This window comes from Trachymyrmex septentrionalis, unplaced genomic scaffold (genome assembly GCF_001594115.1).
Source record: "Trachymyrmex septentrionalis isolate Tsep2-gDNA-1 unplaced genomic scaffold, Tsep1.0 scaffold189, whole genome shotgun sequence".
Classification (NCBI taxonomy): domain Eukaryota; kingdom Metazoa; phylum Arthropoda; class Insecta; order Hymenoptera; family Formicidae; genus Trachymyrmex; species Trachymyrmex septentrionalis.
Window position 1 is genome coordinate 255,107 of NW_017305061.1, and position 16,054 is coordinate 271,160.

The 16,054-nt window shown below is 29.8% G+C and overlaps 1 long non-coding RNA gene and 1 pseudogene across 1 annotated transcript; one reads left to right on the forward strand and one right to left on the reverse strand.

Annotated features, from left to right (window-relative positions):
* Positions 1-353: 353 nt before the first annotated feature.
* Positions 354-2,200, forward strand: LOC108746712. The gene is made up of 3 exons (XR_001939187.1): positions 354-583; positions 1,702-1,826; positions 1,989-2,200. It is a non-coding gene; the product is annotated as an uncharacterized LOC108746712 (long non-coding RNA).
* A 4,500-nt stretch (positions 2,201-6,700) lies between these two features.
* On the reverse strand, positions 6,701-7,526 carry LOC108746705 (annotated as a pseudogene).
* Positions 7,527-16,054: the final 8,528 nt, after the last annotated feature.

Below are 16,054 nucleotides of genomic sequence, written 5' to 3' on the forward strand. Positions count from 1 at the left end.
TGTATATGCACGCATACATATACAGCTTCGCATTTGCTTGCATATATACGAGTATACCATATATATATATATATATAATATAATATATATAGAATGTTTTCCAACAAGAAACACAAATGATACAGTGTAACACAGTATCATTATATCCTTGTTTGCCAATTAATAAGAATAAAATCGATTTACTGCGGTACACTATACATGTCATGGTACGTGTTTCTTGTTGGAAAAAACTTTTATGATTGTATCAGTAACTAAAGATGTTGGATACATGTACTTCTCTTTTTGTTGCATAGAATAACTACCAGTCTGAAGTTGCTGCTAGCATGTTATATGTATAATCAAAATAGGTCCTCCACAAAATCATTCAACATTTACCTGAAATATTTCTTCGTACCTTTTATTATATACTACCTTTTCGAAATTTTTTGAAGCAAAAGTTTAAACGGAACATTTTACACACGTACGCACGCACGCACGCACATATCAAGAACAATTAAGACTTCTGAGAGCTGCGCGGCGATCATGTTGGAATCGTGACGTTAGAAGCGAGGAATGACACGTTAATTTATGTTGCATACTATTTGTAAGTAAAAACAATTTGGATAAATCTAATTGATGAAAATACTTGTAAAAATCAACGAAAACTGCCTAATAAACGAGAATGGATTAAAATAGATTAAAATTTTTGTATATCCGAATGTGTATTTTAAATAGTGAATATTTTTTTTTTATTTAATTGGATTCAATTAGATTCAATTGGATGCAATTGCATTAAAAAAACTGCATTTTCTAGCTATTCAAAATTTTGAATTGAACAGTATTCACAATGCACAGAAGAAGCTAATATTATTTTTAAATTTAAAGACATAGAGATATGCTCCATGCAATTCCTATAAATGAATAAAAATGCATTCAGGATTGAAAAGCATTCATTTTAACATTTGTGAATCAATATTTCTGAAAATCTAAATCCATTTCAATTTATTTCAATCCATTCTCGTTGGCTGGGTGTCCTTTCCTCCCTTGACAGTCAGTGAATGGTCATAAAAGGCACGTAAAGTGAACCTATATTCGGGCAGAAACACACGGTCTGACAGTTGTTGAAACGAGTAAAAAATGCGCTTTTGTATATAAAATTCCAAGATAACTTTAGTTTTTGTCGATAATTATAAGACTTGATAAGTATGAGACAAGTCACATTTTCACAAAAGCAAATAATAACGAAATGGAATATGTGCAACATAAATTTCATCGTCAAAACGTCAATTTTCCACGACCATAACTCACAGCAATATATTTCCTTAAGATATCCTAATTTAATCAGATTAATCCCATTCTGATTCAAAACATTAAATTCATATGAATTACCTCAGAATATTTGTAATTATCATTGTATTAATATAAAACATCTCTAGGATATGTTATTCTGATCCAATAAAATTTTGACTTATATTAATAAATTGAATTTTTCAACTTTTGATACATATACATTTATGTATTTTTCGTATATTATAGAGACATATATTTGCAATTTAATTCTTAATTTTTTTAATGTTTACATAAATATCCCACAAGCATACTGAAAATTATTCCCTTTTCGGGAAGAATTTAATCATATTTATTTTATATGTTATTAATTTAACAAGTTGTAGTTATAGCTTATTTTGTTTTTTGTTGTACATACATAATTTATTTTTCCAGTCCATGCTTTATGTCTTTGTGGTTAAATGTGTACCAGTTTCGCCAGACCGTCGTCTGATTCTGTGTCGCTACTGACAACGCAGAGTTCTTGACTGAGTACTCAGGAGCCTTAATTAACTTCAACTGTATGTAAAATAATCACACACTTTATACTAATCGCAAATTATAATTATATTGTCTTTTAAATCAAATTCTACGATAATAATAATTTATTTTGTTTACTGTTAGTACTTCTCTCATGTATCTCTATGGTTTGATTAATTAAAACAATTACGATTTTATTATAGGCACGTCCATCTACACCTATGCCTTATATCTCACAAAATATTTAAAATACCAATGTTACTTCAAATGTTAGCTTCGAAAGATTCGGAGCTTCGAAAGATTGATACAGATGTATACCGATATAAGTACTGCACTTTTATACAGAAATCAAGAATTATGGACATCTGATATTATAATAATTTTATGTAGTTAACATATTACATTTACATTCTATTCAACATCTTATTTTTTACATCAAATTACATATGTCAAACTATTTACCATAAGGTATAGTAAAATTAAAACATTATTAATTATTTATTATTAACTATAATTATTTATAACTAGATTTATAAGCACAAGCAACAATTTCGCAACATAAAAATTACAAATATCGAAGCTTTCTTCCAAATGACGCAATCTTTTGAGTACAAAATTTTTAGTTTTTAAAGATTTTCATACTGTATAAAAACAATTTTAGATAAAGAGACAGTAGCAATTCTTCACAAATTGTCCAATTATAATCTCGATGAAGAGTTACATGACCTGGTAAATAATGATAAGATTTTATGTAGAATTCTACTTATTATATGTGTAATTTTATCAGCGCTCATAGAAGTTCGGGCATGTCCATAAATTTCATCAATTATATAAAAATTAGGACATTATAAAACAGCAATTGTGTTATTAATTTTTGTTATTTATTTTTCAGGCATTTATTTTTGTTTATTATTAAAACATCTATTGTATTATCTGTTTATACACATTAGGACATTAGGATACTTAGTCACATCTAATGCCATAGGTTGGGCTAAAAAATTTTATGAATAATTTTTTATTATATACGCAAAAGCGAATATTTGTAATTTATCGATTGTACTATCAGTGTCTTACAAAATAAACACTATTTTAGCACATAAAATTGAAAACATTTTATAAACTTTTGCAATTAATGTTATACGTACAAATAGTCTAAAATATGTATATAGAAAAACATAACTACTATTAAATTCAACATGTTGAATTGTATACAATTTGAGTTACTTTCAATCAGTTCTATACATCGCCATTGATTTTTTTTAATATGCCATTTACTCAATTAAAACTAAAATAATGGAGTTAAATGGTTTAACTCAAGAGAATATTAAATTTGTCTAAAAATTAAATATTAAAAATTAAAATTATTTACTCCGAAATTGGAAAATGGATGAGCTTTTACACACATTGAAGTTAAATGTTATTTATAACAAATGTTATTTAACTTAAGTGATAGGATTAATTCTTTGAGATATCTAACAATGTATATTAACACATTTGATGTTTTATAACAGTATCTTAATTTTTTACATAATCGTTTAGAGCTTAAGCGTGTCCAAACTTTTATGAAAGATAGTGTATATCTAACATTTCAATGATTTTATTCAATTATTTAATTTCAATTAGATATTACAATTTACATTGCAAATCAAACTCAAGGAGGTAAAATTTGGCGTAGAATATTTCTGCTATGGATATAATTTCATTTACCAGGTATGTCCTATATCAAATAAAATTGTAATTATATGTAATAAAAGTGTACATATAGTAGAATAAACACTCCTACATTCAATCCTGCAAATTACATAAATATCTAAATGGTAACATTATATTAGCATTACTTTTCAATTAAATGCATTTGTTTATTTTTTATAATTATTTTATATATAAAAATCTTTTTTTATTCTCATAAATAATTGAACACAAATATTTTCATTAAGTATAATAAAAATATAATATATTTTTTTCAGATGTACAGTGCAGCTTTGTCCTTCTTGATAATTTTAATACAGGTACAGAATCCATAACGCAATGTTACAAGAAAAATCTATCAGAAGTGGGATAATACGTTTCCCGAAGATTTTTTTGCGCTTAACACGACACCGTTGATAGAATTTGCCATGCACGTCAGGATTTTGAGTAAATCGAAATGAATTGGAGCAAAAATGTTTTTGGCTATTTGTAACATTCTTTTTGTAGTAAAAGGATCCAGATAATCCAGTAATTTAGTACATTGAGCAAACTGACGCATTGTCTTATATTTGGCATACATTTGTTGACATCAGAACATGTTACAAATGCAGCAATATAAATGCTTATGCAATCAGTTGATGAAATTTCAAAAACGAACTGTCGGCAATAGCTGTACGTTACACTGTCAGCAAGATGACAGCAATATAACAGCAATGAATTGATTAATCATTCCATTTTGAGCATTATGAAGAAAATATGACGGCAACAAAACATATGTAAATATCCATCCGTTGTTGCGTGTATGACTTTAAGCTATATGATGTTTTTTAATAGATGCCATCGTAGTTTGTTACTAAAAAAATGTTATTACAAAAATCACTCACCCGAGCATTATGCATCTCTGTCAGACAGAGGATCATGGCGGAGATGCAGTAACTCGTAAATAAGAATTATGAAAAAGAATATAAGGAGCACACCATTTGCATGTGAAGTGATCCCCACAGTTAAGCTTTAATAATGAAAGTACCCATACTACGATGGAATTCTAATTCTTTCCATCATGATGGCAACGTGATGGCATCTTAAATTTATGGCAAATGAGTTCAATTAAGATACCATCATGTTTTGTTAACCGTTGCAATAACAAATGCCAAACTAGGGAGCAAGGTGCTTCTTCATTATGTGAAATATTGTTCTCATATGGATTCTAAATTTGATTGTGGCAAAATCGATAGCATCTTGATGGCATCATTTCGTTATACATATGTGTATAGCATATGTATGATTAATGTTTGGCACATGTTGCCGTAATTGTTCCTGTAAACATGCTATTAGTTGCGAACAGCATGTTGATGATAACAAGTCGCTTTCAAATTGCTGTCTTTAAAATTAGAATTCTGTTAAGTTCATCGTGACAGACATAATGATGTCTCACGTTGTCCCGAGTTTATCAAAATTAGTTGTTGCAATGATTTTCAGGAACATATCAGCAAATTCGGTGCTATCTGGGAAATACTGGTCTCTAAACAAACTCAACATCTGTTCAGATACTACGTTGTCTGCAGGTTATTGTCAATTTATTTGAAATTGCTTTGCTTAAGTGTTCTTCAATGTTTAAAAAAATGGTTTCCAATTTTGCCTATTATAAATTGTCGACATTTATTTCCATTAACATTTATGAGCAACAGTTGTCCTCTTGTAAACCAATCGTATTTGTTGTTAGAAATCACAAGGCAACACTATGGAAACAGTTCCCGTCTAAAGTCTTACTCCCATAAGTTGCAAGTAATCTGTCGGCATTTTAATTAGAGATGCAACAGATATCCGGAAACTATCTGGTATCCGATACTTTTTTACTATCCGACCGGATAGCCAAATATCATTAGTCCGGGAATATATCCGGTTGAAGTTTGATATCGTTAAATTGTTGATTTTTTCTAGAAATAAATATGCATATTCATAATGTTATAATATCTCATACGTGCTGCAAAATTACAATCTTTTTCTCTATAGGCTTTTTTCTTTTTTAAAAGACACTTTCTCAGAATCCAGTTGGATATTCGGAAAATGTCGGATTCGATATCCAACTCGAAGAAATTGCGTTTTCGGATACCAGATATTCGATATCTGGTATGCAGTAATTTTACGATTCAATACATCCCCAATTTTAATTGAACGAGTATTGTCGAGCTATCTGAATGTGATTGAAGTTCTCATTAAATTTAATAAGCGTGATAACATTTTAAAGTATCAGGAGATTTCATTTTCCCGGTAAATGTATCAAAAAAATATTATGTTTTCATCTTAGAATGCTTAAGGTTCATTCCAAAAATTATTTTATTAAAACACATTTGAAAAATCTTTTAATGCGTGTCTTTATTTTATTTTACATTATTTTTTTTTATCGAGAAATTTAACTGAATGCATCCCTCTGTTGGCGATGCCGCATACTATTCAACGATGCTGCATTTCTAATCAATTGACAGAAATATGAACTAAATATTGTGTGTGTCTGTAATGTGTGTGGATAACAATGTAAACATGGAATGTTACCAAAAAATCTAAAATTCGAACAGTTATAACTTGATAAAAAAAAGTCGTACTATCATAAATCAAAGTTTGTTTGAAAACTCTTGAATTATACTTTCACATGCCGCTCAGTATATTTAAAAATCAGTTTCTTTTTGTTGCAAAATATTGTTAAATGTGACCAAAAACGTTATTTTTGTTTATTTTATTCCAATTTACTCAAAATCCTAACGTGCTGCGCCAATTCTGACAATGGCATCGTGTTCAGCGCAAAAAAATCTTTGGAAAATATACTGTCACATTTCAGAGAGAAAATAAAAAAGTTATTTTTTGTCACGCTGTCTTCAGGATCACATGTGGATTTTATATAAGCTTCTTTAAATGTTTGTTGAACATTAGATATGTTTAGAAAACGTAATAAAACGTAATAAACATACGAGGGTGGTCCCAGAAGTACCCGACCTAACAAAGAAAACACAAAAAATTTGGGAAAAAATATCTTTATTTCTCAACATAGTCTCCTTATAGCTCGATACTTTTCCCAGCGATGTTCAATAGCTTCGATGGCCTGTTTATAGTAAGAACCGTTGAACTCCTCAAAATAGCCATTAACCGCAGACTCCACCTCTTCATTGTTGGTAAATCTTCTACTACCGCCATTTTTTCAAGTTTGGAAAGAGAAAATAATCCGAGGGGGCTAAATCTGGCGTATAGAGTGCGTGGGGAAGCAATTCGAACTTTCATTGATTTTGGCCATCGCGATAATGGATGTGTGAACTGGTGCATTGTCTTGATGAAACAACACTTTCTTTTTCGCCAAATGTGGCCGTTTTTCCTTGATTTCATCACCCAAACGCTGCAATAAGTTCGCATAATACTCGCCATTGATTGTTCTTCCTTTCTGAAGGTAATCAATGAAAATTATGCCACGCGCATCCCAGAAAACTGACGCCATGACCTTGCCTGCCGATGAAACTGTTTTTGCTTTCTTCGGAGCCGATTCCCCCCTTTTCAGTCCATTGCTTCGACTGTTCCTTCGTTTCAGGTGTGAAGTGGTGGACCCATGTTTCATCCATGGTTATGAATCGGCGCAAAAATTCGGCTTTGTTGCTGCGAAACATCGCCAAACACTCGATTGAAACATCCTCTCGACGCTGCTTTTGTTCGATTGTGAGCAAGCGCGGCACCCACCTTGCGCACAGCTTTCTCATCTCCAAATTTTCAGTCAATATGCGATGTACAGCACTTTTTGAAATGTTTACCATGTCTGCTAGCTCGCGCACTTTCAATCGACGGTCACCCAATACCATTTTGTGGATTTTCTTCACCATTTCTGGAATGGCCACCTCACTTGGTCGACCACTGCGATGTTCGTCTTCGCAGCTCGTACGGCTTCGTTTAAACTCTGCCACCCAATATTTTACTGTTGTAAACGAAGGAGCAGACTCCTCCAGAGTAGAATCCAGCTTGGCTTTGATATTGGTTGGGCTAAGACCTTTCAAATGAAAGTATTGTATCACATAACGATGACCAATTTTTTCCATCTTTGCAAATTCACCGAGATCGTCCACTATTGATGGCTGCCAAACAAATACTGAACAACGTAGCGTCTTCAAACTTCATAGTTAAGCTTTAGAAAGTTGGTGCTTTCCCCTACAGTAATTTTTTTTATACAACAACCGCTATCTGTACGTCAGGTACTTCTGGGACCACCCTCATAAACCAATAGATACTACTTGAGATATAATACATTTTTTATTCTTTTTAATGCACAAGAAAATGGTTTGATCAGGAAATAGAAGTAATTCGTTACTTGTAACAAAATTACAATTATAAATTACTTTTTTGGTAACTTTACTGATAACTGCGTTACTTTTTTCTTTGATAACTGTAACGGTAACGAAGTTACATTTTTTTTTGGTAACGGTAACGAATTTTACAGTTACTTTTATTGTTTCTTTACATATAATTGGACACGATACTACACAAGCCACTCACACTGTAAACAAATTTTGTAAATTTACACATATAATAAATGTAAAAATTACGTGATTAGTCCTGTAAATATAAAAAATCAGGCAATTTCACAGAAATTATGTACTTCTACAAAAATTATGTTAATTTGCGTTTATTGTGTAATATCTTATTTTACAAAAAAATTATGTAAATAGCAAGCTATTTTGAATATTTTCTGTAATTATCCAAATTGTAGTAATATTACGTAATATAACTGTAATTTTTTGCGTATTAGTGTCAATAATATATAATGCAAATGTATTGTCATATTATTATTCCTATAACTACACATTGTAATTGTACTTCCACAATCTGCTTAGTTATAAATCAAGAAATTATTTTCATTTTTATATTGGGAATTTACAAATGCGTAAACGTTTACAACCATTATTGCAGGTTTCAAAATTATACTACTTATATAGTATGTATACCACTATAATAGTTGTAATTTTACATAAAAATTTTTTACAATGCATGGCGCTTGTGACTAGAAAGCCCCTAGGTCCGTCTGCTGTAATTGGTAGTCGTCGATTTTTAAAAAGTAACAAAAAAGTAACGAAAAGTTACTTTTTCAAGTAACGGTAACTGTAACAAGTTACTTTTAAAAATCGGTAACTATTAATGATAATTTGTTATTTTTTTCTACTCGATAACAAATAACTATAACTTGTTACTTTTAAAAAATAACTTTCCATTTCCTGGGTTTGATTACGTTTTGATATCAACCTATACATAATTAAATGTATTTTGATTAAACCAAACAGAATTTCAAGTTGTTGTCACAATTTTGAGATTTTACAAATAGAATGTTTGGTAATTTACTGTATATTATAAAAGTTATGTCATATTATATTTTATATTATATCATATTATAAAGCTTTTTTAAATTTTTTTCAGTTCAATTTGGTATTTGGAGATTATTAAGCATCACCTTTTCCAAAATTCTAATTAATTTTAACTTCAGCGCACTCTAGCAGTTCGATTATTGTGCCAGTCAACGCAGGTCAGTCGAACATATACTTATATACTGAACTATAAAAATAAATCGGAAATGCCTCCAAATTATTTTAAGTTATCCCAATTTTTTGAAAATGCAGTTGCATTAAATACAGGTTACGTCGTGCGAATAGTGTTTAAAATATTCATCTTGTTGCTCTGTTCTCTGCAATGACAACTCCAATGGCAATAGGCTTAAGTTAATTCTTCAAAAATTGAATGGCGGTCTTATGTTTCCTTCTCCTGATGTTGTAACGATTTGCAGTTTGAGTGAAAAGATATTTCGAAAAGCTATCCGTGAGCTGTCTATGGACATATCAAGATTTAATTACATCGTAGCAAATGCAATATTTACTAATTTAGCCACAAAAAATTTGTTTCCAGAAACAACACATATTACTACATAATCAATGTTTGATATGGAGAGGGCTCCGTTTGCCTACAAAACAATGGCCTACAGCTTCGTTTGCACACAGTAATATTGCACATAGCATATTGCACGACATAAAAACTCATGATATTGTCATTGAATAAACTTAATTTTATCAACATCGGAAGTAAAGAGGTTAAATTCAACAATTATCATAAAATAATACACAGATGATTATAGTATAATATATGAATATTATATGATTAAATACTTCAAATACTTAGTAATGATATTTATAAATACATATGTATTTATTATGAACTATAAAGTTTATAAATAAATGAATTAAAATCAATTATTACATGTTTTTTATTACGCAAAAACAATTCTTAGAAAATGTATTGCACATACTAATCCCAGAAAAGATCTTGAAATTAATTCTAAGCGAAAATAAACTGTTCTATTTGTTTTTGCTTTAGAATTAATTGAAGATCTTTTGAGAGAATAGTATGTACAAAAAGCATTAAATTAAGTTAGGATAATATATAGCAACACATAACAATCACGATAATTTGATAACAATAATGCAGCAAATTATAAAAGTGTTATATGACTATTATATAACATCTTAAATTACATGTTATATTTATATTATGTAGCTGCAATGATTTGTGAGTGAGAAATTATAACTAACATGGACGTAGAATATTATGCACACGTTATATTATCTGTTATATTCCGTCTGACACTCTATTATATCATAAAGGTTATGTTATATTATGTTTTATATTATCATATTAATAAATATTTTTTAAATATTTTTCAGCTTCTTGGATGGTAAACATGGTATTTACGCAACATCACTGAAAATCTAATTAATGTTAACTTCAGTGCATTCTAGCAATTCGATTATTGTGCCAGTCGTCGCAAATTAGGCGGATTGCACACCGCATTGTTTTATGACTTGTATGCGTGTTGTATCTCGTAAAGTAGAACAAAGAAAAATTTTATCCTTCTTTATTATTATGCGAACGACAAAAAACGAATCATACAGCATGCACTTCATGCGTAACTCGAAACGCACCTGGAACCCCAGCTATTCTATGACTCGTTAAGACAATAACTACATCGCTACACAGCTTTTTATACCATAAAATATTTGCGCAACGGTGTTGTTACTGTCTTAACGAATAAAAAAAACTTTTTGTCCGGAAACTTCAGTGAAATACATAAAGAACAATTCAAAGATCCTTCATAAATAAATTAAATATCAATAAAAACAAGAGCAAAGTAAGAATCAACGCTTTTCTCTGAAAAAGTCATACAGATGGAGAATAAATTAAAAATACAAAAATAATAATAAAGGAAAGAAAAGATATATATTAAAACAAAAAGTAAAAGTAATAATAAATATAAATTACAAGTTTCGGCTACTGGATTGAGCCCTCTTCAGAGGCATTACATTAACATAACGAAAAAATCATAGTACAAAATCAATTATCGCAAATGTTCGCATATTCGGTTTTTTAATCGAATCTTTCTTGATTAAAATATACGTATCAGAGTCCCCTAATAATGTAGTTATTTTGTTCTTATATACCTCCCTATTCATGGCAACAGTGACATTACCTTTGTCGGCGTGCGTAAACACGATGTTGGGATGCTCCGACACAAATGTATAATATGTTACGTAGCACTATCAGCACATAGCACGTACTTGTATTTGATTTGTTTATTCTGAAATCTAGAAAACAATCTAAGATTATTTCTATTAATAGGTGTGAATAGGGAAATACGATGCATTTAAGAGAAAATAAAAGAGAGGGTAAAATTAAAGTTGAACATCTCGTCTATCACTATAACAGTATAATAGATTTATAACATTTTCACCGCATAATGTATGATGACATATTTTATTATAAAAAGTTCATTTACGTCATATTACTCGGTGCATTGTGTAATGTGGCGCACTATGATTTTTACATTAAGAGAAGACACCACCTTTAAGGTTTAAAAAAATTAAAATTTTTTATTCTTATATTTATAATTCATATTATTAAGAATAATATTTCAATAGCTTTAAGTCGATACCTCACCTGTATAATCTTTAGCCGATATCTTGCATCGTTTCACTTTGCCGTTGAGCCTGCTCCGAGCGGCGTCGCGCAACAAAGCTCTGCAGGTAAAAGAGAATTTAAATTTCCCAAAAAAAAAAAAACAGGTATTTTCAGATGACTATAAATGTTGCCACTTCTAATATAAGTTCAGATAAGGTCCCGTTGAGTTCCTATATTGCTTCGAAAATCACGGAGTACAGTTGTCTCATGTTTTTAAGTAATTTTTACGAGTCTATGCAATTATGGAGAATAAAAAGAATGTATATAGAATATGATTCGAAACAAGACCGTCTATATAAATATTACAACTTTAAATACAAAGCGCCTTCCCGGTCCGAGTGTTAAGATGTTGAACTACTATTTAATATACATTCAATTAAATTGAATTAATATTTCAGAAATAAATTGAGAGCCGATGAAATTATCGGATTCACACAATCAATCTGAAACAAATAATCCCCCCAAATTCTCCCAAATCTTAAAAAACTGTAATAAACTTATTGCGAAAAATATTGCCTCGGCCGGGAGTCGAACCCGGATCTCTTGCATTCCGTGCGAGCGTCCTGAGCCTTTAGACTACCGAGACCCTAGCAACACTCTTCGCAATAACCGATATAGTGAGTTACGCATGTATAAGCGCGCGCATTATAAACAATATGATTCGAAACAAGACCGTCTATATAAATATTACAACTTTAAATACAAAGCGCCTTCCCGGTCCGAGTGTTAAGATGTTGAACTACTACCGAATGTATAGTACAAAAAGAGGATCCCGATATTTGCTTGACACCAAGTACTATAATTATTGCATGAAGGCAGACGAGCCCCGCATTAAGAAGACCGAGCGCTTGCTGACAGATCCGCAAAAAATCGCAAGGTGTTAAAAACAATCGGGAATGAAATCGATGAATCCGATGCGGAAGCTGAAGGACAGTTATACGTAGGCTGCTAGAAAAGTTTCTGCAATCTAGTACTTCTAGTGGCGCCAACGTTCTGCTACTATCATATCCGTAAAATTAGACGTTTTTAACCTATAATTCAATTGACAGTTTGTACCCAAGCCACCTAGTTTTGTTTGCATAGTATTTTAAAAGAAGTTATTTTGTAAGATAATGGAAATTTCGCGTGAAAATTTTCGGGCAATGATTTTTTACGATTACAAATGTCATCTAACTCCGAAACAATGCATCGATTGACTTCATTTGGCTTTTGGGAATGAAGCACCATCCAGTAGGACTGTTTATAATTGGTTTGCCGAATTCCAGCCTGGACGTACCTTTCTTAGTGATGAATTCCGTGAAGGTCGTTCATCCACGTCTGTTGTTGCCACTAATGTTGATGCTGTGCGTGAAATGATTGAGCGAGACCGGCATATAACATACCGCGAGATTCAGGCATCCTTAAGCATTAACATGAAAGCAATACATATGATTTTGCATGATCACTTGAGCATACGGAAACTTTGCAGTCGTTGGATCCCACACAATTTGACCGAAGCTCAAAAACAGGCTCGTGTTAAATGAACAAAGAAATGCTCAAGAAATTCAACCAAGATCGGTCAAATTTGGTCTACAACATCGTTACTGGGGACGAAATATGGATCTATTCGTATGAGCCCGAAAGTAAACAACAATCTACTGTTTGGGTATTTCAAAATGAACCGAACCAACAAAAGTTGTTCTCAATCAAATCAAGTTGACTGCCGCTCAATCTGCTATGAGATCACGAGGCGGACACTATTAGAAATTATGCTACAATTTTAAAAAATCGTCCACATAAGTGAATATTTTTATTCTTAAAATTTTTTATTCTTAAAGTTTCTACAATCGTATATTTGTCGAAAATATTTGATTTCCATTTAGATAGTAAGTGTAGTTCTTACTTAATAAAATCCAATAGATTTTTTTTTGTTTATCTGTCTTTGTTATCGTATAATGTTAATGTTTTTAAAAAATGAACGGATGAAGCTAGTAAGCTAAGCATAACACGGGACTATATGACTAATTTAGTGACAATTCAGATAGTACTTACTCTTAAACTTCTTGGAATGAAATCTCACTATAAAAGAGTGAAAATACAGTCAGTTTTAAAAAAGAGTGAAAATGTTTCTTCTTGAAAAAGAATGGCAATATTTCATTCCTCTAAAAAGATTTATCTCAGTGGTAAATGTTATAAGTTTGGTTTCCTCACATCCAATCTCGATAAAACTAGACTCATTCGACGTGTTTTTGCTCGAAACAAATGAATTTAGCAAAAAGAAGCATTGTTTTGCCTTGCGAATCGAAACATTAATCGTTAAAGTTTATTAGGTTACAAAATATCATTCGCTACGATCTGGTAAAGACGTTGGTAGAAAACGATAGAAAAATCCTATCGTTTTGAATATCGTTTGTAAATTCACTAATTTGAATCAGATCTTATAGGAATCTTGTATAAATCTTATAAAATCTGATAAATATGATAGGATTTATATCCGATTAACGATGCTCTCGCGAGGTCAACAATAGAAAATGATACAAACTTACAGAAAAACAATACAAATTGATAAAAATCCTATCGTTCTTAATTGTTCTATCAACTTTTTTTTCCAGGACGATCTCATTCTGTTCCATACATAGCTGTCCATACATAGCTGGTATTATCACTCTCTTTGAAATTTCAATCAAAACAATTTAGGCAGTATTCTTTTTTATTTTAAATGCATCTATAATGCAATAATTTTTATAGTTTTAATGAATTTTAATAATAATATTAAAATTTTAATAATAATAAAAATATGCAATAATAGTTAAATTACATGTATAAGAAATTTTTCATGCGTGAATATGTCTAAATATGTATAAACATACATAGTATAATAAATTATACTATATGTTTATGATCATTTATATATAAACATGTATAAATATATTCATAAACATATATAATTGTATATGAAATATATCCATATATGTTTATGTATCCTTCTTTCTTTTGTAAAATTACTTTTAAGTGTAATAAAAGTAGTAATAATGTGAAAATATTAAGAATAATTAAAAAGATAATTTTGTGAACATGTATAGACACATTCTAAATAAAGGGTAACTTAATATGTTTGTTATAATTGTAATTCGGATAACGATTCGGATTAGGTAAATTATTATTTATCTAATAACAAGATACAAAGTTATACTTTTTTTATTTTATAAATATGTTTGTGTAAAATACATTTTTAAATAAAAGTTTTATAAACATGTTTATGTTTAAAATACATTTTTATGAAAGCTTTGTTGATATATAAAGATTAAATATACATTAACCTTTATTTTAATAATGTTAATCAAATTACCCCATACCATTAGTCATCTTACCCCGGTCTGGGGACTAGTTCAATCAAATGGAACGCATTAGAAAAATGCATTTTTTCGTATCAATTATCAGTTTTCTCTCATTATAAAAATATTATTAGATAGTCAAATGTATGTAGTAACTGGTGTAGAATTTATTTTTTCATAAGTTTCTTAATTTCGTCTGAAAAATTCGAAAATAAAAAATGAGTCTACTATCCCCGGTCTCCCCTACGTAAAATTTTTGTGATATTAAAAATTTTTTTGTTATTAACGTTAGATAGAAATTTTTGGTAGAAAATTTTATTTTTCTCTCAAATATTTATCATTTTTACAAAAATAAATATTTTGAAATAATCCTATGTACTTCTCTAGCTTTAAGTATGTAGATTATAAAATTATTTTTATTTCAGATCAAAAGGTGTAGAAAATTCCGTGTACATCGTGTATGCACTTGCTAAAAAAGGAGGCTCAATGCTGCTGATATAGTGCCACCATTTTATGCAAAAAAATTCAAAAAACATTTTTTTGTTCTCTCGAAAGTTTACATAGTAAAGCCTTTAAAAACAATTTTTGATTGATTTTATTAGTTTATTGCAAAAAATTGACAAAGTTAAATATCATTTTTAAGTTTCAAGGAATTTTCTCTTTAAAAGATTATTAAAATTGATATTATTTTCTGATTTTATGTTGAATTGTAGAAGAAAATTCAAAAAGAAAGTTAATGTTCATTTTATTCAATTATTAATCCTCAACTACATACATACCAGAAATTCATTTTTTTTACACGATTGAATCTTTTGAACTCAAAACCTTTTCGATCCATTTTTCAAATTTCAATAAATTTAAATTAATTTTTTTTTTAATTTAAATGTCGAATTGTAAAGAATCCATATCTGTAAATCAAAAAAAAATATCAAATTAATATTAAAAGTTATGACTTAAAATGTGAGAAACAGTTTTTTAGAAAAATGCGTAAAAGTGTTCCGTTTTAAAAATAATCATATATTTACAAAAAAAAAAGAAAAAATAAAAACAAGTACTGGTTTAGAAAAAAGAAAGCATAAATTCAAAAAAAAGTATTTCATAATTGTTAGTTGCAAAAAGTATTATTCCCAGAGAACACGCATGTTAAAGATATCCGAAAGATTCCATATTGAACAGAAGATTAAAGCAATATTGCTGCAATGTTGCAATATTACAGATTGCAATGTAACATTGCAGAG